The sequence below is a fragment of the Pristiophorus japonicus genome, chromosome 6 (genome assembly GCF_044704955.1).
Source record: "Pristiophorus japonicus isolate sPriJap1 chromosome 6, sPriJap1.hap1, whole genome shotgun sequence".
NCBI classification, from domain to species: Eukaryota; Metazoa; Chordata; class Chondrichthyes; family Pristiophoridae; genus Pristiophorus; species Pristiophorus japonicus.
In genome coordinates, this window is record NC_091982.1 from 193,269,336 (window position 1) to 193,292,351 (window position 23,016).

Below are 23,016 nucleotides of genomic sequence, written 5' to 3' on the forward strand. Positions count from 1 at the left end.
CCACCATTAATTATAGGATGCATTTTATATTGCTGTTAAAATGTGCACATAGTGTTTATATTTTGTCTGCTGTATACCATTTGTCATGATGCATGACATTTGCAATTTACACCTAAGGAAGGGTTAGAGAGAGGTTTTTTTCTTCCCTCCAGCTCCTTATTTTCTCCCATCGTCAAGATGCTGACTCAATGGGCTCAAGTTTCCACATGATTTGCGCCTGATTTTTAGGAGCAACTCGTGGAGAACGGACTATTTTAGAAATCGCAATTCTCCACATTTTTTTTTCTGCAGTTCTAGTCAGGTTGAACAGTTCTAGTTTAGAACAGAATTTTTTCTTCAAAAGGGGGCGTGTCCGGCCACTGACGCCTGATTTGAAAGTTTCCACAGTGAAAATGTACTCCAAACTAAAGTAGAATGGAGCCAGTGAAGATTTTTGTAGAACTGAAAAAACCTGTTCTACACATTAAAAAATCAGGCGCAGGTTATAAATTAGGCGTCCAGAACGAGGAGGGGGGGAGGGAAAGGGAAGGGAACTCATTAAATTCGACAATAAATCCTTATTTATACTTCTAGAAATATTATACAAATAAATCCAACCTGAATAAACATTTATAAGCCACGAAAAGATTAAATAAACCATCTTCCTACCTGTGTGAAAGTGCTTCAGCCAGGGAGAATTCTGCAGCCGTTCGTGCCATTGAGCAGGAGAGGGAGAGAGAGAGGGAGAGAGAGAGGGAGAGAGAGAGGGAGAGAGAGAGAGAGAGCCGGTCGGGGAACAGGAGCGCGCGGCGGGTGTCAAGTCTCGGGTCGTCGGGGGGGTGTCGGGTCTGGTTGGCGGGCGGGGGTGGCGGGAGCGAGTGTCGGGTCTGGTCAGGCGGGGAGCAGGAGCTGGCCGTGGGAGGAGGCCATTGGGCCAGGGCTAGGGGCTGCGTGCTTCGGGCCCCTCCCACACAGTTCGGCGCCTGGAGCTACTGCACTTGCGTGCCGACTGTAGCGCGCATGTGCAGAGGTCCCGGCACTGTTTTCAGCGCCGGAACCTGGCTCCGCCCCCCCACAGCTCGTGCTGACTGCGCCAAGGGCCAGAGGATCTGTAAGTAGGTGCAGACTACCGAGGATTTTTTTAGGCGCGAAAAACGGGCGCCCAGCTCGGAGGGGCGCCCGTTTTTTTTCTTGTGGAAACTTGGGCCCTTTGAGATGCAATACCATGAGGCACTGGTAGCGCTGTAAGCAATTCAATGGCTGAAATTTGTTCCATTACAACTTTTTGGGGTAATAGGCAGAGCATTTTCATGCCCTGTATTAAATAGTAGCCCTGGTCCAGAGATCCAAAGGTAAAAGTTTATTTTTAGATTGTCATATTTATAAACATTCTTTTATCTTTATACAGGTGCTGCAAAATTTCAGAATACTGACATTACACCCTTTGCTGGACCTGAGATTTTGCACTCTCAGCGATTGAATCTAGTAAGTTAGTATTTTGCACAACTTCTTTACAATAGCTATTGCAATAGCACACCATAAAGTGATCATTGAGAACATGTGTGAGCTAATTTAAAGAACTGTAGTGTCATGGTTTTGAAGCCAAAAGCTGGTGGTTTGTTGACCCTAATTTGATTGGGATGTTCATCATGAAATAGTGTCCAGATTGAAAAAATTAACCAAAATCTGAAACTGGAGCCTAGAGTGTCTTTGGTCTTCATCTTTAGTCTTATCTTTTTGTTTAGGATTGTAGACTCTCCATTAAAAATGTAATACAACTATCTTTGCTTTAATATGTTTTTTTTAAAACCGCTGCAGTGAAACCTTATAAGGAATAATTCATAAATATTGTACTTTTTGCCACCATTAACCAACCCACCTCTCTTGGTGACAGAGTCTTGAGCATTTAAACTATTTTAAGTACGTAATAAGGATCAACTACTTTAATACATATGAAATAACAGCTTTGACTTTTGTTGTGACCAAAAGTTTTGCTGCTTGAATAATTTATTGAAGTGCTGGTCAACAAAACAAGGCTATAGTAATTTTTTGGTATGTCACATTCTTGTTTTTAAATAATAACTGCTTTCAAAAATATAGCAACATTGGGGAAAATTGAATCATCAGTGCTTTCTTGTAAGAAGCCAAGTATGAAAAGAAACAGGGTTCTTTTATTCTAACTTTGAAACATTAAGAAATAGTGTTAGTGGTTATTGATGAAATTTGACAACTGTATACATTTTAGAGTCAACTACAGAATAGTCAGATCAGCTTGCAGTACTCTGTTATTGCATTTCAATTTTATTACTTTACTAGTCAATCTTCTGTGATGCTGCACACAAGAAATCACGATAAAGTTTAGTCTTCAAGTATCTGAGTAAGATGGAATTCAGTCTCCACTTTACATTCTGTCTTTAATTTTAAATAATACATCGATTTTATATTTATCATTAAATAACAATACTCAGCAATTTGGGCATCAGAGAACTAGCAGTGGTTGGAACAAGGGAGTTTCTGTGCAGTACAGGTTGAAGAGCTAAGAGATGCAGAACTGAAGCTCTAAAAAGCCATTACTGGCAGAAGGGTGCAATTACAGTGCAGCAAGTTTACATAGGCAGTTTTCATTCTAAACACTATATAATGGAAAAAGTTGAGAACAGAAAGCAAGGTTTTGTAAACGGCAAGTGTGCGCAGAAATTAGATTTTTAATAGATAGATCAGAGAACTTGGAACTTGGGTGTTTCTTTCTTGATTATTGGTAATGTTTTGCATTGTGATACCTACGTGCAACAGCAATACAATTGCTGGAGTACTGACATTTTTAGAGCACCAACTCTTGTGCTCTCGTGTAATTTAAAACAAAAGTAGAAGTATTTGGATTTGAAGGTTTTGGATGCTTTAAATCGCAGAGTTCCTGGTGTCCCACAGATCTTCCTCATGGCACGTGTACACTGTACACAGAGCAGGTCTCCAGTTGTCTTGGGGATCCTTGCCACTGGACCAAGACCAGTCATGCCCGTTTGGTGGCTGGTGTGTAACAGCCATCACACGTTTTTAAAAAAAAAAATCCACGCACAGGCATCTTCCACCCTTGAAGATGTAGTTCGGGTTCTTCATTCGAAACACCTCTGAACTCATCCTTTTTTTTGCCGTGGAAGCAAGTCATCCTCGTTCGAGGGACTGCCTATGATGATGAGGGGTACACTGTACGTAACAGTTGCAAATGCTATTCCAAACACACTGGCGCTGAGTATTTAATTTACTTCAGTGCAGCAAAGGAATTGGCCAGAAGTAAAAGTTACAATGAGCAACTAAACAACAGCTCGTGATGCTATACCCTGTGTTGGAAAAACAGTAAAACATCAAAATCCCCTAATGTAGGGTAATTATGAAAGGTATTTTCTGGGCATGTTCACTTTTCATTGATGATTACCAAACCTTCCTAACATATCAATCCCAACATGCATCGGTCAACATTGTGCATGGCTCAATATCCTTTAATCTTGGTGTAATATGCTACAGGTCGAATCTCCCTTATCCGGCACCCTCGGGACCTGGCCTGTCCCGAATGAGGGATATTGCTGGATGAGGGGAGGCTTGCGTGGACTATGCCTTTAAGTGCCGTTGCTGGGATGCTGCTGCGGTCAGTGTGTATGTGCGCCGATAGACTGACTGTCGTTCCAGCCAATCAGTGTGTAGGGGGCTGAGAAAAGTCGGCGGGCCCCGCAGAGTTGGCCCGACCCCCCGGAGGGAGCGCTGTGGGGAGGAGCAGCCGGCCTGAGGACTGTGGCTGCAAGAGTTCCAGGAGGCAGCTGTTCGAGGAGAAAGATCATATTGGTGAGTAGGATTTTGACGGGTCGCGTTCTGCGCATGCGCCACCCGGTGGCTGGGAATGGTTCCGGACGAGGGGTGGTGCCGGATAAGAGAGGTTCAACCTGTATTATCTATCTTCCCCTATTGCTATCGGTTGAGTGCCCGCCTGACTGTCTGTCCTCAGCAATGCAGTTTCACAGGCAGGCCTGCATCGGTCATGATTTGAAACTTAGGTTATGTGTGCCTTTTGAAAGGGAGTAACATTCACAAGATCGACATTTGCCTGTTTACTGTGATATTTTGCACTGGAGGATGCATAGCCTGCCCACTGTGCCTTCCTGTCCATTTCAAAATAGGAAACCACCATCAAACTATCATTCAAGCTAATACCAGTAGTCAAATTTATTTGCAAGATTTATAATTATAGAATATAGAAGCAGAAGAAATAATCAGCAAAACAATGTTTGATTTACAATTTAAAAAAAAAACTATTCTCACAAATAAGTGTTTGAAATTTTAATTCAAAACCTTTTCACATAGACCTGAAACCCATAGCTATCTCTAGACGGGTTTCCATGTGGAATTCCCTACCGCAGAGAGTTGTTGATGCCAGTTCATTGGATATATTCAAGAGGAAGTTGGATATGGCCCTTAGGGCTAACGGGATCAAGGGGTATGGTGAGAAAGCAGGAAAGGGGTACTGAGGTGAATGATCAGCCATGATTTTATTGAATGGTGGTGCAGGCTCGAAGGGCCGAATGGCCTACTCCTGCATCTATTTTTTATGTTTCTATGATTAACACAACATTGGCTGCTTTTCTCCCAGATTCTTGTCTCATTATTATAGTGCGGAAACAAAAAGCTGAAGCAAGGGAATTTCAGGTTAGCTGGCTGGCAACATCTCCAATCAAAGCAGTTCTTTTGCAATAGGCAATCATGTTACTATTTTTACCACTCATAGATTTCAGACTTCTGGTTTTCTGGTAGGTTGATTGCTTTTGAAACATGACTTGCATATCAATTAGCTAGGCTGTTCTCAAACCGATATCTTGACACTGGTACAGTAATGCAAGCATCATCATCTCGAATCCAAGAGAAGTGTTGATTCAATTAACTTGCAAGTATATGCATTTGGCTCCACTGTAGGAAACCGGCTGGCTGCTTTCTCCTGAAACCGATAGCTATCTCTGGATGGGTTTCCATGTTATCTATCTCCCCGTAAACATAGGCAAAAAAAGTCCTTTTCATAAAGGAGCTAAGTGCTCTATTTTAAATTCATAATTGGGATTGTGAAAATATATAGGCCCAGAAATTGCGGTCGCAGGCTTCCTGTTGGCAGATGCCTCCGGCCAAATTTAAAAAAATGAAAGTACCTGGCAGTCACGTAGATTTGCACTCTGAGGCCGAGCTGTGCAGTCCAGCGAAGGGGTCAAAGTATTCCAGGAGTGTATGTGCAGCCTGAGATCACGTGGGCCGGCACAAACAATGAAAATGGCGTATCCCCATTCCCAGTAATGGTAATCTCCGTACAAACGGAATGGAGGTACCCCCAAAAACACACACATTTTAAATAAACAAGAAAAACACTTCACATATTTAAAATTAATTGAAATTGAATTTAAATGCTTTAGACAAAAATATATATTTTTTGAAGTTTTATAAATATGCTTTAATAGGGATAAAAATAAACTTGCCTTAATGGACAGGGTTTTTAATATAAATATTATTGATTATTTTACTTTTTCTATCTTTTAAAACTCCTATACTGGTAAAAGCAGGCCTTACACTTGCTTTTACCAGGCGTGAGAGTTTTAAGGACATTCATTGGGCAAATAGCCCAAACCTCCGCCCACGAGGGCCCTTCTTCCAGGGATGCGTTGGAACTGTCGAGACATTTTGACAGTTTGCAAGTGTCGGATTGCTGCGCGTGTGCATCGCGCGCCGAGAACTGGCACTTGTGGGGCCTATACGGGTGCGTGCGCACATCGTACATGCCCATAGAGACTGCGATTTTTGGCCCATAATCTATAGATTTTATGATTTGAAGCAAGACAAGACTCTGCTAATGTAATGAATGATCCAGACCATGCTCCCACCCTCTTAGTGTATCTCCCTCGCAGGCATAGAGCCAAACAGTTGCAAGTATTTGCCTGTACTCCTCAGTAAGTGTAGAATTGCTTCATAATCATTATAACCGTGGAGCTTAATGGAATGGGTAAGTACTGGTTCCATGATTACAAACCTAACACACTCAACCTATAGCAATAGAGGAGATAGATAAGAGCACATTACACCAAGGTTAAAGGACATTCAACCATGTACAATGTTGACTGCAGCATGTTGGGTTTGATTATGCTTGGGGGTTGAGGAAGTAGCAACTATGTAATGTGTTGAGCATGCCCAGAAAATACCTTTCATAATTACTGTCTTTAAACTTTTATGAAATGTAAATGGTAGCAAGCAGTTATATTAGAATAATCACATGATCACTAGTCAGTGGGACTGCTTAAAAATGTCATTTGGTTGGAAAGGTCACGCAATACCTGTTGGCTAAGATTGCTCAAAAGGCACAGAAGAAATCTCAATAATCTAGATAATGCTTCCAGGGGATTAGGGGAGAAGTTCCAGAAAGTAAGACCAAGATAGCTGAGTGCTCTGCCATCAAAAGGATACTGAACAGTAATTAGGGGGAGCGAACAAAAGTGTGGTTAGAGTTTTTTGAGAAGGGATTTGAAAGCGGAGGGAACGTTACAGTTCTGTGGAGTTGATGAAATGAGTGTAAGACCATGCAAACTGTGAAGGTATGACACTGATGTGATTGTTTTGTTTTTGGTTTCTGATTTGGACTGAAAGCTATTAATTATGCGTATTTCAGCTCAGTAAAACACAATCTCTAAAATGGAAGAGTGCAGTGAATTTCTAAATGAATTTCCAGAGAACATTAAGAGATTGTTACAAAACATTTGAAGCTCCTCTTGTTCCAAATATTCCTAAAGTGGATTGAAGTATGTCTACTGTCAACTACAGGTACAGCGCCTAAAATCCGGAACCCTCGGAACGTCAGAGCTTGGGGGGGGGGGGGGTGAATTCCCACCGAGGAGGTGTTCGGGCCGTCTGGCCTCCCGAGGAGGTCACCGTTGGGCGGGACCCCGCCAAGGAGGTTGCCGTCGGTACAGCAAGCGGTGAAGAAGGCAAATAGTATGTTGGCCTTCATAGCAAGGGGATTTGAGTATAGGAGTAGTTGTACAGGGCCTTGGTGAGGCCACACCTGGAATATTGTGTTCAGTTTTGGTCTCCTAATCTGAGGAAGGATGTTCTTGCTATTGAGGGAGTGCAGCAAAGGTTCATCAGACTGATTCCCGGGATGGCAGGACTGTCATATGAGGAGAAACTGGATCGACTAGGCCTGTATTCACTGGAGTTTAGAAGGATGAGAGGGGATCTCATAGAAACATATAAAATTCTGACGGGACTGGACAGGTTGGATGCAGGAAGAATATTCCCGAAGGTGGGGAAATCCAGAACCAGGGGACACAGTCTAAGGATAAGGGGTAAGCCATTTAGGACTGAGATGAGGAGAAACTTCAGTCAGAGAGTTGTTCACCTGTGGAATTCTCTACCGCAGAGAGTTGTTGATGCCAGTTCATTGGATATATTCAAGAGGGAGTTAGATATGGCCCTTACGGCTAAAGGGATCAAGGGGTATGGAGAGAAAGCAGGAAAGGGGTACTGAGGTGAATGATCAGCCATGATCTTATTAAATAGTGGTGCAGGCTCGAAGGGCCAAATGGCCTGCTCCTGCTCCTATTTTCTAAGTTTTTATGTCGGGCGGCGAGGAGGCCCTGAGGCAGCGGAACATTTTACGAATTCCGGAAGACTCTGCCACCGATCGGTCCGGATCCCGGAACTCCGGCTCCTTGACGCTGCACCTGTATTAAGAGCAAGTAATAGGATAAGATTTATTAAGAAAACCTATTTTTCCAATTTGGACGCTAATTATTGTAGAAATGTGGTGGAATCTATCGCTGTGACAAGTTGGCAAGTCATTACAGTCTTGTGTGGGAGCACAAAGTCTTATCAATTTTGTAAGACATTTGTCCATGTCACAGAAATCTTCCAACAATGCTCGGCTATTATGCCATATTTATGTACAAAACAAAATCAGGAGGCTTTGTTAGGCCTGAAGTACAATCGCATGCCATTACCTGGAGTCCTTGTGCTCTGGGATCCACTACGTGTCTAAGATTGTACCCTGCCGCAGTACTCTGGGTACCGGGAGAGGAAAGACGCAGCACTGGTCTCTTTCTTTATTTAAAGAGTCATCGAGATGAGCAGCCATGAGTCGACTCGGACTAATATGCAGCTCGAGCTCCGGTTCGCGTTCTATTTCTGCCCCGCCCAGTGAGCCGGATAGAATGAACCTGTAGGCCATATACTGCCCACCACTGGGCGAGAAGCTCTCCCGCTCGTTACTGAGGAAACTCGCAAAAATGGCAGGGACCTGATGTACCTGGGTCTGCGCCAGAGTTATGCCCGGAGACTGGCAGTACCACTGCGGAATTCAGACAACACCATACACCCATTGCACCAATAAACAAAACTATGATATGTGGCTCTCTATCCTGTCATCTAAATCATTAAAAAATACAGTGAATATTTGAGGCTCCAACACAGAACCCTGTGGGATGCCACAACTTGTTCCTGCCGATTATAGTACTTGCCCATTATCCTTACTTCATTGGCTGTAAAGCGCTTTGAGACGTCCGGTGTTCGTGAAAGGCGCTATATAAATGCTAGTCTTTTTACTCTTTGCTGCCACTCAGCCAATCTCCTAACCAGGTCAATAATTTGCCCTCAATTTCATGAGCTTCAACTTTAGCTAACAATCTCTAATGAGGAACTTTATCGAATGCCTTCTAGAAGTCCATGTAAGTAACATTCATAGACATTCCCTTGCTCACTGCTTTAGTTCATCAGGCATGACGACTGTCTGTGACAGAGACTGTGGTTCCTGTATTGGACTGTTCAGTCACCTAAAAACTCACTTTTAGAGTGGAAGCAAGTCTTCCTCGATTCGGGGGATTGCCTATGATGACCCATGACAAATCCATGCTCTTTCTGATCAGTTGAAAATTTTCATGGTGTTCAGTTACTCCATCCTTAATTATAGACTCTAGTAATTTCCCAACAACAGATGTTTGGTTAACCGGTTCAGAATTCCCTGGTTTCCCCCTCACCTTTCTTAAATAGCAGAGTGACATGTGCAATTTTCTAATCTAAAGGATGGGTTCCTGAATTGAGAGAACTTTGAAAGATCATAGTTAGGACATTTGCAGTGTCCTATTTCCTTTAAAATCCTGGGATGAAAACCATCTGGTCCTGGGAATTTGTCACTCTTTAGTGCCATTGCTTTCTTCATTACTGTTAATTTGCTAACTTTAATTCTGGTGAGTCCCTGTCCCTGATTCAATATTCGTTTCCTTGGGATGTCTGGCATGCTTCTTTTGGGGTTTAGAGAATAAATCAATAATTCAGTACTAGTGGCTTTGCATTATACGTATAAGGCTGTCATGCTAACCTGACCAATGGGGCCATCAGTTATGCATAAAAAAGAAGCCTTTATTTATAATTTCCTCTCCACTGGTTTTATGTTCAGAGTTATACAAGCTTGCTTGTAACCCACATCTACATAGAAGAGCCTGAGCCGAAGTACAGGGTGTTTTGATTCAGGTGATTAGATATGAGATTTTCCTACATTATTTATATTTTCACTATTTAAAATTTTATGCTGTTTTTAGAATGGCAAAAAAATGGCAAGAGGTTGGTATTCAAAGTATGCTTTTATGAGAGAATATGCGGTCGTGTTACAGTAGTAAAGCTACTCTTGATGTTTGAATAAATTCTGTTTATTTCAGCAGCACTGTGCACAACTGCAGCCAAACCTCATCCTTCATCTTGCACACCTGCCATTCTATCCATGCCCTCCTATAATCTAAAGTTCTTTTCCTCGAGCTACCCTGTACTAGTGGCATTGATGCATGCGAATATGATGAACAGGAATATCTTGCCTAACTATCTAGTGTAACATCAAACGTTGGCCTAGAAATCCTGGTTGGCTGCTTCCCGCGGGCGAACGGGTAAAAAAAGTTTTAAAAAAGATACACACTTACCTGAGCCTGCTTCACCCACGAGAGATCCTAGTCCTGAGGCCATCATTGACTGCGTGTCGCAGCGCGAGCACGTCGGGACATCCGTAGGCTGGAGCTGCAGTCACATGGCTCTGGGCAACCAATCCAGGTAAAGTATATACTCATTCATAATAATGGGAACTCCATAAGTTGGAGTTCCCATTATTATGATTGAGAACCCCCCCGCCCACCCCCAAACACTCAAAATACAAATCAAAAATAGAAAAAATACACCACATATTTTTATTAATTTAAATTCGTTATTTATGTATTATAAAAAGTTTTTAAAATTATGGTTTAAAATAAACTTACCATAGTGGGGAGAGTTTTTAACAAAATGTGTTAAATTTTAGTTTATTATGATTTTGTGTATTTTAAAACTCTTACACCTGTAAAAGTAGGCTATGCGCCTGCTTTAATCAGGCGCAAGAGTTTTCAGGACATCCGCTGGGCAAATATGGGTAAATACTGCAATCTTGCCCATGCGAATGTCCTGGATGTGGAGATGCGTGCGATCTGTCAAGCTCCAGCTTGACAGATCGGCAAAGCCAGTTTTCAGCGCATGTGCATTGTGTGCTGAAAAACGGCTTTTGCGATGCCTTCCCGGTCCATATGGACCCGGGAGGCCGGAATTTCTGGGCCCTTGTTTTTGTATTAACACATTGCTTTGTAATTTCATTTGTGGTATATCAGTTGCTATGAGTAGCTTGTATTCAACAATACATTCTCCTGGCATATTTTTTTTCCTCAATTGCGGCTAGACTGAATGTAAAATTAACGTATATTTAGAACCCTTTTTTAACAAAAATTAAAAATTGACAAAATCCAAAAGTTTTTTTTCTAAATGCTATTTGTTGGCGATATTAAAAAATGTTTAAAAGCAGGATAAATTTCAGCTCTCAATAATGGGACTTTATTAAGGGTGCATTTACATGCAGCTGCTGGTCTGACACTTTGTAAACCAGGTTTGACACCACACCAGATTTATGGTCCATGTGGTGTTCAAACAAAATGGTGTCAGACTATCACCTCCTGGGCGTCTCAGTCCACTTCATTCCAGAGTCAGACCGATTCTGATACTACAACAATAGTTTAGTGTCTGTGCAAATTTGAAATTGTTTTTACCAATGCTAAATCTGCAGCATAAATGCATTTTAAATATCTTGATGTTGTAGTTAATATAAAGACGATCACAGTAGCCTACAGTTTTTTCTTTCTTGCAATGTGTTTGAAGCCTATTTTGCAGTACATCCTGACTACTGTACAGTAACAGTGTTTCTTTATGGATGAACCCCTAACTCGCTGATGTAATCCTTACCAGCACTAATGGCTTTGACCTAGTTCTTGTCATAGGAGGTCCTTGCGATTCCTGGTGTGAGAACTGATCAAAGCAGAGATTATGGTGACAGTTAAGTCTTTGGGGACAGACTGTTAATTGTACAGTCACTGTCTGATGCTGTGGAAAATTTTAGGTACTCTTTCAGTGCATCAGAGACCAGGGGTATTGCGCTTTTGTATGAAACGAGGCAAGATTCTTCAGTCAGGTAATTCTAATCAACATTGACCCTCAAGCAAACTAATTATTTTGGTTTTTTTAAGGCTAATTAGAGACTTTTTTCCATGTACAAAATTAACGTGATTCTATAAGTTTCAAAACTAATATATAGTTAAATTCACTTTATTCAAAAATAAGTTCTTGGGACAATCTGCTTTGTTTTGAAAAACATCAATAATGTATTGCATTATTGGTTTAAAATAATCTGAATGGGCAGTAAGATTTGCCTTTAAACTTTAAAATGTTTCAGTTTATATTCTGGAAACGGATATATATATTGGCTATTGTGCATTTTCTGGAAAGACCTCTTTTGTGTCTCATGTTGCTAAAGTAGAGTTAAGACTGTATCTGATGAACATGGTGACTGAATAAGTCAAATTCTGTTTGTTTGTGTTCTGGGGATCGCATTCAGCAATACAGCATAAAAACTGCAAACCAATGACCTTGCCGATGAGCAACTCCTGTGCTCTCAGGATTTTTGCTTTCCTTTGATAAAGGGCCCAATTTACAGCACAAGGGCATTGGGGGGAAAGGGGGCAAAAGCAGGAGGAGGGGCAGAGAAGAAGAGGGTGAACTTACTCCGCCTCAACCCCTCCCATCCCAACCAACGATCACAGCGTTAAAAATTGAAACGCCCCAACTCTTGTCTCTGCTCTTCCACCTCCATTTAAAAAAAATAGAGATGCTTCCGCTCTAGGCATAGATGCCTTGCTGCAGCTGTCAGTGGCATGGTGGGGGAGCTGCGTGGGGAGGAAGAGAAAGACTTTCTTGGTGGCTGCATCGGGGGGGGCTAGAGACCTGGCAGAAACAGATAGCTGAAGGAGCTAGTGAGTGTGATACAGGCCGCAATAGCCTCCTACTCAGGCCCGCCCAGTTAACAAGGTGCAAGGTAGGAAATTGTGGAGCTCACAATTACAGTGGGGAAAATGAGATGATATGTGTACAGTTATAACTAGTTTACGTAGATTCAAAATTAAATGTACAATTTCCTCCATACATTTTTTTTAATTTGCCCTTCCTGCCTTTACCAATATGGCTGACACTTCTGAAGGTTTCACAGTGGCACCTGATGGCTAGAGCCTGCAATTGTATGCAATCAGTTTTTAATGCAAGCAGGTTTTTCAACCCAGTCTTCTAATTGATTTAGATGTTAAGGTATTGATAACATTTGGGTGTAACTAACATTGGCTAAGATTTAACATTATCACAGCTTCACCTACATACCCAATGGGCATTGCAAGTAATATATAATGGGACAATGTCAGAAAGACAGTTTTGACATGGGGGTTTTCAGTGCATTTTGAAATGGAATATTCTGATCCCTATCTACCATTTTTAATAATACAAACATGCAAAAATGCTGAACAGGTGGTCTGAACCTGGCCCACACAGTTGTGGCGCTTTTCGATTGGGAATAGAATAGGGGGAGAATGAATTGGCTGGGGAAGAGCGAAGGGCGAGGAGAAATCAGGAGGAGCTTGAAAAGTTGAGTGAGGGATAGAGGAAGACAAAGGGGCGAAGTTGAAGGAAGGGGGAGAGAAATTGTGTTGGGAGAGAGATCGGAGAGAGGAAAGAGCACAGGCAGATGGTTGGGGAGAGGGGTAAAAGGACAGGCAGAGTGGGAAAGGGGGGAAGAGGATGTGACCAGAAAGGGGAGACGATGATAGGGAAAGAGGGCAAGGTAGTTCCAAATAAAAATGACAATGAAAAAAATTAATTAAATGTGAATTAAAAAAGACTTAAAGAATTGAAAGAAACTGTACCAAAAAAAATAGACAATAGTGTCAGAAAATAATTAAATAGGTTGGGTAAATGTGGCATCAATAAATTGAAAGGATCTTTGCACATCAAAGCCTAGGCTTCAGTCAACAAAATAAATTAAAGTTCAGGGCAGCTTGGGGATAGGGCAGTGGAAAGAGGGGTGAATTAATTAAATAAATGTTATGGTTTCATAGGAAAATGAAATACTGGGTTATTCTGGGGACAATTAAATGAAGATTGAGGTTATCGGGGAAACTGATCGGCAGGAACAGGAAGATACAGCACCGGCAGTTGGCTTTTCGTCTAGTTAGCGTAGGGCTGTGAGGTACCAAAGAACTCACTTTAGGAGTGGAAGCAAGTCTTCCTCGATTCCGAGGGACTGCCTATGATGATGATGATGAGGTAGAGGTGGGGTGGCAATGAGTGACAGTCGAAGCAGTGGAAGACTAGATGGCAGGCCCGTGAGCGAGCAAACAAGCCAGCAGCAGGCAGAAAGGCACATTGGCTGTGCTGATCACTTCACATATGTTGCGGGGTGGGGGTGGAGGGGAGAGGCACATCAGCAGTGGCAGTATTGCGCGTAAGGACTGGCGCGCAAAGTGGGCCCCAGGAGTGGAACCTATGGTACTCTTGAGAAAGCAGGAGAACATGAAAACACGTGTGCCATGAACTGTAGAATTGCCTTTATTCTTGGCAAGCTGGCTGACATTCTCAAGGAATGCACTGCTATAGCACCATCCTTTGGTGAATGTTGAGCACTACAGTTGCAATTGAGATATAAAGAGCTTGAGTTTCAGTTGATTGATGGTCACATAATGTTAGGTAGTATAACATTATGCTTACAGTGTCACAAGCAGGTGCAATAGGCATCAATACCCATCCTCGGAATCCTGAAGTGAGTTCTTTGGTGGCTGAACAGTCCAATACGAGAGCCACAGACTCTGTCACAGGTGGGACAGACAGTCGCCGAAGGAAGGGGTGGGTGGGACTGGTTTGCTGCACGCTCTTTCCAATGCCTGTGGTTGATCACTTTACGCTCTCGGCGTTGAGACTTGAAATGTTCAACGCCCTCCCGGATGCACTTTCTCCACTTAGGGCGATCTTTGGCCAGGAACTTCCAGGTGTCAGTGGTGATGTCGCACTTTATCAGGGAGGCTTTGAGGGTGTCCTTGTAACATTTCCGCTGCCCACCTTTGGCTCGTTTGCCGTGAAAGAGCTCCGCATAGAGCACTTGCTTTGGAAGTCTCGTGTCTGGCATGCGAACTATGTGGCCTGCCCAGTGAAGCTGATCGAGTGTGGTCACTGCTTCAATGCTGGGGATGCTAGCCTGGACAAGGACACTGATGTTGGTGCGCCTGTCCTCCCTGGGGATTTGCAGGATCTTGCGGAGACATCGATGGTGATATATCTCCAGCGACTTGAGGTGTCTTCTGTACATCGTCCGTGCCTCAGAGCCGTACAGGAGGGCGGGTATTACTACAGCCCTGTAGACCATGAGCTTGGTGGTAGATTTGAGGGCCTGGTCTTCGAACACACTTTTCCTCAGGCGGCCGAAGGCTGCACTGGAGGCGATGTTGAATGTTCGCATAGAATTTTGAAACCACTTGCTGTTTTTAATATATAATAGATTCACAGTTGACATACTACCTGAATACATAAGTAAGTGAGCTGGAATTTATTCAGCTTGATGTTCATACATAGAAACATAGAAAATAGGTGCAGGAGCAGGCCATTTGGCCCTTCGAGCCTGCACTGCCATTCAATATGATCATGGCTGATCAACCTCAGTAACCCACCCCAACCTTCTCTCCATACCCCGATCCCTTCAGCCGTAAGGGCCACATCTAACTCTCTCTTGAATATATCCAATGAACTGGACTCAACAACTTTCAGTGGTAGAGAATTCCACAGGTTCACCACTCTCTGGGTGAAGAAGTTTCTCCTCATCTCGGTCCTAAATGGCTTACCTTTATCCTTAGACTGTGACCCCTGGTTCTGGACTTCCCCAACATTGGGAACATTCTTTCTGCATCTAACTTGTCTAAACCCGTCAGAATTTTAAACGTTTCGATGAGATCCCCTCTCATTCTTCTAAATTCCAGTGAGTATAAGTGTAGCCGATCCAGTCTTTCCTCATATGTCAGTCCTGCCATCCCGGGAAGTCTGTGAACCTTCGCTGCACTCCCTCAATAGCAAGCACGTCCTTCCTCGGATTAGGAGACCAAAACTGTACACAATACTCAAGGTGTGGTCTCACCAAGGCCCTGTACAACTGCAGTAAGACCTCCCTACTCCTATACTCCAATCCCCTCGCTATGAAGGCCAGTATGCCATTTGCTTGCTTTACTGCCTGCTGTACTTGCATGCCTACCTTCAGTGACTGATGTACCAGGTCTCACTGCACCTCCCCTTTTACATAAGAATTAGGAACAGGAGTAGGCCATCTCGCCCCTTGAGCCTGCTCCGCCATTCAACAAGATCATGGCTGATCTGGCCGTGGACTCAGCTCCACTTACCCGCCCGCTCCCCACTAATCTGTCACCATTCAGATAATAATCTGCCTTCCTGTTTTTGCCACCAAAGTGGAAAACCTCACATTTATCCACATTATACTGCACCTGCCATGTATTTGCCCATTCACCTAACATGTCCAAGTCACCCTGCAACCTCTAAGCATCCTCCTCACAGCTCACACTGCCACCCAGCTTAGTGTCATCTGCAAACTTGGGCGATATTACATTCAATTCCTTTGTCTAAATCATTAATGTATATTGTAAATAGCTGGGGTCCCAACACTGAACCTTGCGGCACCCCACTAGTCACTGCCTGCCATTCTGAAAAGGACCTGTTTATTCCCATCTTTGCTTCCTGTCTGCTAACCAGCTCTCTATCCACGTCAGTACATCATTGCAAAATGTTAAAATGCAGAGTTAAGTATTTTTTGGGGGGTTTATGTATCTCTATCAATTGATTATAAATATGAAAATAATTGGTGTAGCACTAAATTCATTAATATTTAGTTTACTGTCCAGTGGCTCGGTGTCTTGTTTTGTCTTGTAACACTGCTGTGAAGCGCCTTGGGACATTTTACTACGTTAAAGGCACTATATAAATAAAAGTTATTATTATTTACTAAATAGCTCAAGTTAACTGAGCACAGCTATGTCTTGCTATTTAGGTTAGATATATTTAATTGCTTAAATAGCTTTGTTCCTTGATATAAAGTCTGTCTCAAAATTCATTCCTCAAAATTGAAGTTTGATCCGCTCCACTGTTTAATTATATTGGAGCTATACTGTAGAAGTCTACTACTGTACTGTTTATTTTTACAAAGTGGAGCAAAGTTGGAATGATAGGCTCTCTTATACTAGGAGTAGCTGACCACCTCGCTCAAAGGAAGTATTAATGTGAAGGCTTTTGTAAATTGTACTTTTACGTGGTTGTTTATTTAGTTTGAATGGTCGAATTGTAGCATCCGTGCACCAGCTGCTCTGTTTACACTGCAAAACCTGATCCCAATGGCAGGATGATAGATCCACTTTCGAGGTCAAAGATTCTGCTGCCCGATAAGTGGGTCAGATTTATCAGTGCAAAACAGAGACCGAGTCCATTGCTACTTGTTTTGCATGATACAAGTAACCCGAGCCAGTGTCAGTGAAAGATTAGCTTTCCAACTTTTCCTACTTGCTAGGCACCTTTTGTGGAGTTCCTGTATATTTTAATTTGATACAATCTGATGAGTGAAATAGTGAATGGATGGATGATAACATATCCTGTTCACTTCTCAGCAATTGTGATAATGGCCCAGATTTTGCAGCTGGTTAGTGGACACTTTCACTGTAGAGGTAGGATCACTGGTGTGGCTGTGTAATCTACAAGCACTGAGACTCAGCTAGAATCTCAGTGCTTGCAGATTATACGACCATCCACCAGTGCTCCCAAACCACAGCCTTTCCCTCTGCTACCACTCCTCCCCCACCTTACTTAGTACTACCAGTTCATGGAGACGCCCTCCCCAGTGCTACATAGAAAATAGGTGCAGGAGTAGGCCATTCGGCCCTTTGAGCCTGCACCACCATTCAATAAGATCATGGCTGATCATTCACTTCAGTACCCTTTCCTGCTTTCTCTCCATACCCCATGATACATGATACCAGGACTCACTCCTCTGCCTATCCCATTCGGTGAGTTACAGGATATACTGTTTTAGAACAGTCAGCGAGTTGTGCCGTGTAACTCAGTTTATCAGCAGCACTGATTTATGGGAACTCTAAGTCACATTCTGTTTTTACTGCATTGGATTCCTGGATTTTAAAAATTATGTTTTAGGATCAAATTTTGTGATTGTCTATTTTCTCTGTAAACCACAAATGAGTGGCGTTGATTACTGCTACATGTTCCTTCACCTGCAAAGGGCTCAGCCCAAATACTTACTGCTCTTCTCCCCCAAGTTTTCACTGCGTGTTCTCTTAAATGTTCACTGCCCCAGTTCTCTTGCGTGCTCCCACACTCCTGAGTCCTCAAAAGCCGCAATTGTCCCCTCTCCTGAGTGCTTCCAGATTATTACCCCACTCTCTCATCCCTTACTCCCATAGTACTCTGGCCCTACACTCCCTGCTCCAGTCCCATCTGTGGATCTCTTATCTTGAGTATACTTAAGTTTCTCTAACTCCTTTCTCATTCATGGATATTATAACAAGTTTCTAGACTGCCCATCACACCCATTTTATGTATTCACCTCAACCAAAGAACATATTATCTGTTCATTCTGGACTTCAACAAAGATAAACTCCAAAGACTTGAGAACATAATCTAAACTGACACTTTGGTGTGGTAGTGAATGCTGCATTGTTGGGTGTGGTAGTGAATGCTGCATTGTTGGGTGAGGCATTAATAACCAAGGTGAACTTAAAAGATCCCATAGCGCTATTTAAAAAAGATTAGTAGGTCCACCTAGTATCTGGCCATTTATCCCTCAACCAACATTGCTAAAATAGATGATTTGGTTATCTGTCACATTGCTATTTGTGAAAGCCACTTATCCTGGTGGCAGAATCTTAGACCTCAAAAATGATCTATGATTCTGCTACTGGGATCAGGTTCAGCAGTGTGAACAGGTGCACAAATGCTAGAATTCAGCAATTCAAACTAAACAAACACTCGTGTAAATTGACTGCCTCGCTTGCCTATATTACAACAGTGACTACACTTCAGAAGTGCTTTGAGGTGTCCTGAGGAAAAGGAAGGCACTATATAAGTGCGTTTGGTTATTTTTTTTTTCTTTTAAGCAGATTGATGATTTTTAACTAAGCTTATTTTCAGCAGTACTAAGCTGGAGAAAAAATAGAGTTAGAGATTCACAGTATTTGTTTTTATTTTAATGCAGAAATGCTACTGCAGGACTGAAAGAGTTTGTACACCCATGACTACAGGTGGAAACATTTTTGTATTTCCAAACTTCGTGTATAACTGCATCAGTTGCCTTGGATGTATAAGATGAACCTGGCATAGATCCTTACAATAGCTGTTGGTTACAATATGGAAATAGGTTTTACCTTCTCGAGATTGTAGACATATTTGTAAAGAGTTACATTTTGGCCCTTGAAATAACTTGAGTGTTTTCATCATCCTTGAGAGTGCTTATTACAACTACAGAAAATGTTTCAGTCCTTAAAATTTCAATTCGTGACCGAGTTGGGAACACTTCTACTTGTACTTATGCTAAAAGTAAATTAGCATTTTTAAATGCACTAAAGTCTTCTGAAATGTATTTTCCAGCAAAGCGTTGCTCCTTCTCCCATCCATTCCGCCCCCTCCTCCCCCACCCCTCCCCAAAATTGAATATTTAATATAAAATTTCAACAAAAGGCAGAAATTGTGCTTTAGAAAGTTGACACCTTAAAATGTACTGTTGACGTCTTTGGCATGGAGAAAGATCATACAATCACAGCTCAGCTTCCAGTCATGTGGTTAGTTATTTGTTTGAACATTTCTTCATGCTTGCTTGGTTCATTTCAAAAGCAATTTACTTTGATTAGAAGTGGCAGTTCCAGTGCTCCAGTGGCTCCATCTCAAATCAGTTATTGTGAACAATGGTCTTAAATTGGCCTATGTTGGGGATATGGTTTATGAATTGTGGTTAAATCGGCACAACTCAAAGAATTGAAAGGAGTGATTGTGTTAGGTGTTAGAAAGAAAAGTGAGACTTTTCATATTATAAAAATCACAATTGGAAGGAGAAGGGCTCGGAAGAAGCTGGGAAAAGTATCTGGTTACTTCATAGGTGAGCTATTAATAATTGGTGTAACTGTGGTTTCTTAATGCACAGCTATCTACGGTAAGTTAATGCAGTAGTTAAGCTAAGTTTGTGGCAATCCCCAACTGGATGATGGCTGCTAAACAGGACTACTTATTCCTTTTGGGTGATGGCAAATTCTTGGCATTGTCCATATTTGTGCGAGTACATCTGACTTTGTAGGAAGTTTGAATGGAAGTACATCTAGTGTAAAGCACAAAATGGACCTATGTTAACCATGTTTAGTTCTCGGTATCCAGGTACAGTACTGATTTACCCCGTGCACCATTTCTGCCCAGTACCTCCAGCACAGGATGTTGTGGGTAGTTTTAGAGAGTCTACACTACACAACAGTGGAGTCGTGTCTTTATAATAAATGTCCAGTTTTAAGTGACTGTTGTGGGCCTGTTCTATCACAGCTAATGGTTTGAAGTTGGTTCCTGTGTAGGACAGTATGAACTGGCAGCATTCTTTTATTTTGGTTGCTGCACATTGCTCCCTGGTCAGGGAACGTGGATCTCAGCGCATAAGAGCTTGCATTACAATCACAAGAATCTGAAAGCAGGTTAAATTTTTTGATGTTTCCGAAGAGCTGACCTGCATCACTGGTAATGTGAAAAATATATATTTTTTAATGAGGTGGGCGCTGGCGATTATTTGCTGGAGAATAGAATACTTGCCATTGTAAGCCTCATGCACTCCCAGTTAAGATGTAGTGAAGTTACTTGCTCCATTTCTTCTGCCTTAACATTTCACTTCGAACCTCACAGAACTGATGGAGCAGATTATTTACTGGGTAAGATTTGAATCAAGATCACAGAGCTGAAAGGCCACTGCTTAATTCAAAGCACCACCCAATTTTCTCAAACAAAGATTTAAGTACACATACTACTTTCCATCTAAGATGCAAAGCTGAAGTGCTGTGAGATTACTTCGTTGAGGTGACTTGAATTGGCAGTCACCCGTGAGACTTTGTCAATTCAATTTGAAAGCTTGCATCTGAGCAAGAACTAGGACAACTGGACTTGATTCTCCAGCATATTGGCCCAATAAATAAAATTGGGGGCACGTTAAAACATGCTGTAAATAGTTGATGAAATGTTATACAGGGTACCTGTAGGCTAAACATCAAATACTAATTTTAATGTGTTTAATTTAAGTACCAATATGTGTAAATTGGAGGATTAAAGTTTTAACTTAATCACTGGTCCAAAATAAGTAGTTACTAGTTTACTTGCCTCATTAACCTGCCTTTGTTGCTCTTGTGCTGAATAGAAATTGCATATGCTGCTTTAACTCTAATGTTGCCCAGTAATCTGTCACGTCATGTTATAAATGCTTAAGTCTTCTATATAGTGTACATTTATTGAGACTGCATAATACTGCTGAAAGACTGAAGTATCAATTTGCAAATTTAAGTAAACAAGTATTTAGAAAGGTAATTGCTTGAAGATGAATAGTTACTGGAGCCAATAAGGAAATTGCCACCATTGCATCTGAGTTGTTAACAAAGCTAGAGAAACTGCAATTAACTAACCTCTCTTCCACGTGCCACCCAGGGCTGAAAGGGCCGATTAGGCCTTTGTCAATGTTCAGGCACTTTTACTTTTGAGAGAGTGCTGTGAATGGCAGACATGCGATTTTCTTGTCAATGGTACTCGCAAGTATAAAGAACCCAATCTCTGGAGATCCAAGAGTATTGTATACCCAGATTTCTGTGAGCCATTGGAGCTTCCTGTATTAGCCTTTTAAAGCACAGAGTTGGTGCAGTGCACCTGGGTTCTTGCTTTATGGTGCTATTTTGCATCTTGATGGATCGAGATACTTTAAGTGGTTTCCCAATAGTGGTGTCTATATGGATGGGTGCATGAACTCTTTTGGGAGCAAACAAAAAACGTTAAACCGTGCCCCCCCGATCTGGGGGAAGGGATGGGTGCATGATTCAGGCAGCTCATGCTCTACCTGAAGGAGGCATTTACTGAGCAAGTGGCTCGTCTAAAAGTGATGAGGATGAAAGTGAGACATTAAATGGACAAAAAGGTTTATTCACAATGCTACTTTCTGTGGCTCAAAACCCAGGATGTATCTGTCTTAGTATCCCTACCCACCCACCTTGTGTATAGAGCTGTAAGATGTGTGGACATGCACATTACACGGTCTACAGGGAAAGAAAACTGGCCTTGAATTGAAATGTCGACACCAACCACAGCGAACAGAGAATGGTCATCAGTTTTGGTTTAAGTGTGGCTCTCCCAATACCTCAATTTAAATGTAGAAGTGTCAATATTAAGCCTGGTGCCAGGAAAAGCATAATGGCAATTAATCAATTACTCTCCCTGCAACTCTTGCGATTCAAACTCAGACTTTTGCTTTAGTGTTTCAATGAACTGTCTCAAAAACTTGATTTAGGTAATAAAATAAAAATAAATAATTGGAAATGTATATCTGGTTTCATAATGTGATAATACTAAAAGATCCCCTATGACATGGCCTATGGCAAGTACAAAGGTATAGTGTTTTGGAAGAAATTGGATTTGGTGTGGCATTCATTACCTAGGTGAGATGTTGGCCCGGATTTTGCAGTCAGCAGTAAAGGAACGACACTCGCCATTCACCTCGCTGGCAGCTGCCCACAAAGATTTGACTGGCTTTACAGCGGAGACTTCCAGTCATCAGGCGTCTGTTCCAGTGTGGCGGCCTCTTCAGGGAATCGGTGGCATCTTTGGATAGGGCAAGAAACATTGAGGCGCTTTAACCAATCAGATTCAAGAATCATCACTGAGACACGCAGAGTCCAAACCAGGAAGTATAAATTAGATTTAAATAATGTAGAGAAAGTAAAATAAAGATTGGGAAATACAGATGGGATAATGGGGGAAGAGATAAAAAAGACAAAGTTAAAAGAAAAAGTAATTAAAATTTTTAAAAATAATCTTGCAACATAAATTCTCTTACGGAATGAGACTTCATGTCAAAATTAATTTTTCAGGGCCAAAGAGTTAATTGTCACTTAGTCCCCGTTAAACTTTTTCAGGAGTCTTTAGTGCGGAACTAGTGGGTAAGTCGGGGTGCAGGAGCGGCAAGAGACTGTGGAGGGATGTGATCGGGGGCCAGGGGAGGCGTGGGTTCGGGGCCGGGGACCCAGGGGCCAGTCCACACTTTGATATGTGTACACACTAGGTCCATGCAGCAGAGCTGGTCTCCAGTCGTCTTGGGTCATCCTTGCCACTGGACCAAGACCTAGTTCTGTCAAGCCCATGTGGTGTCTGGTGTGCAACGGCCACCACATGTTCAAAAAAATCCACGCACAAACATCTTCCACCTATGAGGATGTAGTTCGGGTCCATCATTCGAAACACCTGTGAACTCATCCTTTTTTTGGCGTGGAAGCAAGTCATCCTCGTTTCGAGGGACGGCCTATGATG

The 23,016-nt window shown here is 42.2% G+C and overlaps 1 protein-coding gene across 3 annotated transcripts in view; it reads left to right on the forward strand.

Moving 5' to 3' along the window:
• tbl1xr1a (TBL1X/Y related 1a) overlaps positions 1-23,016 on the forward strand; it is a 213,089-nt gene that overhangs the window by 89,891 nt on the left and 100,182 nt on the right. For 2 of the 3 annotated variants that reach the window (XM_070883509.1, XM_070883507.1), the window contains exon 2: positions 1,388-1,464. The exons of the other annotated variant lie outside the window; for it this stretch is intronic. The gene's annotated coding sequence lies outside the window, so the exon portion shown is untranslated. The remainder of the gene's footprint in view (positions 1-1,387; positions 1,465-23,016) is intronic. 3 annotated transcript variants of the gene reach the window in all.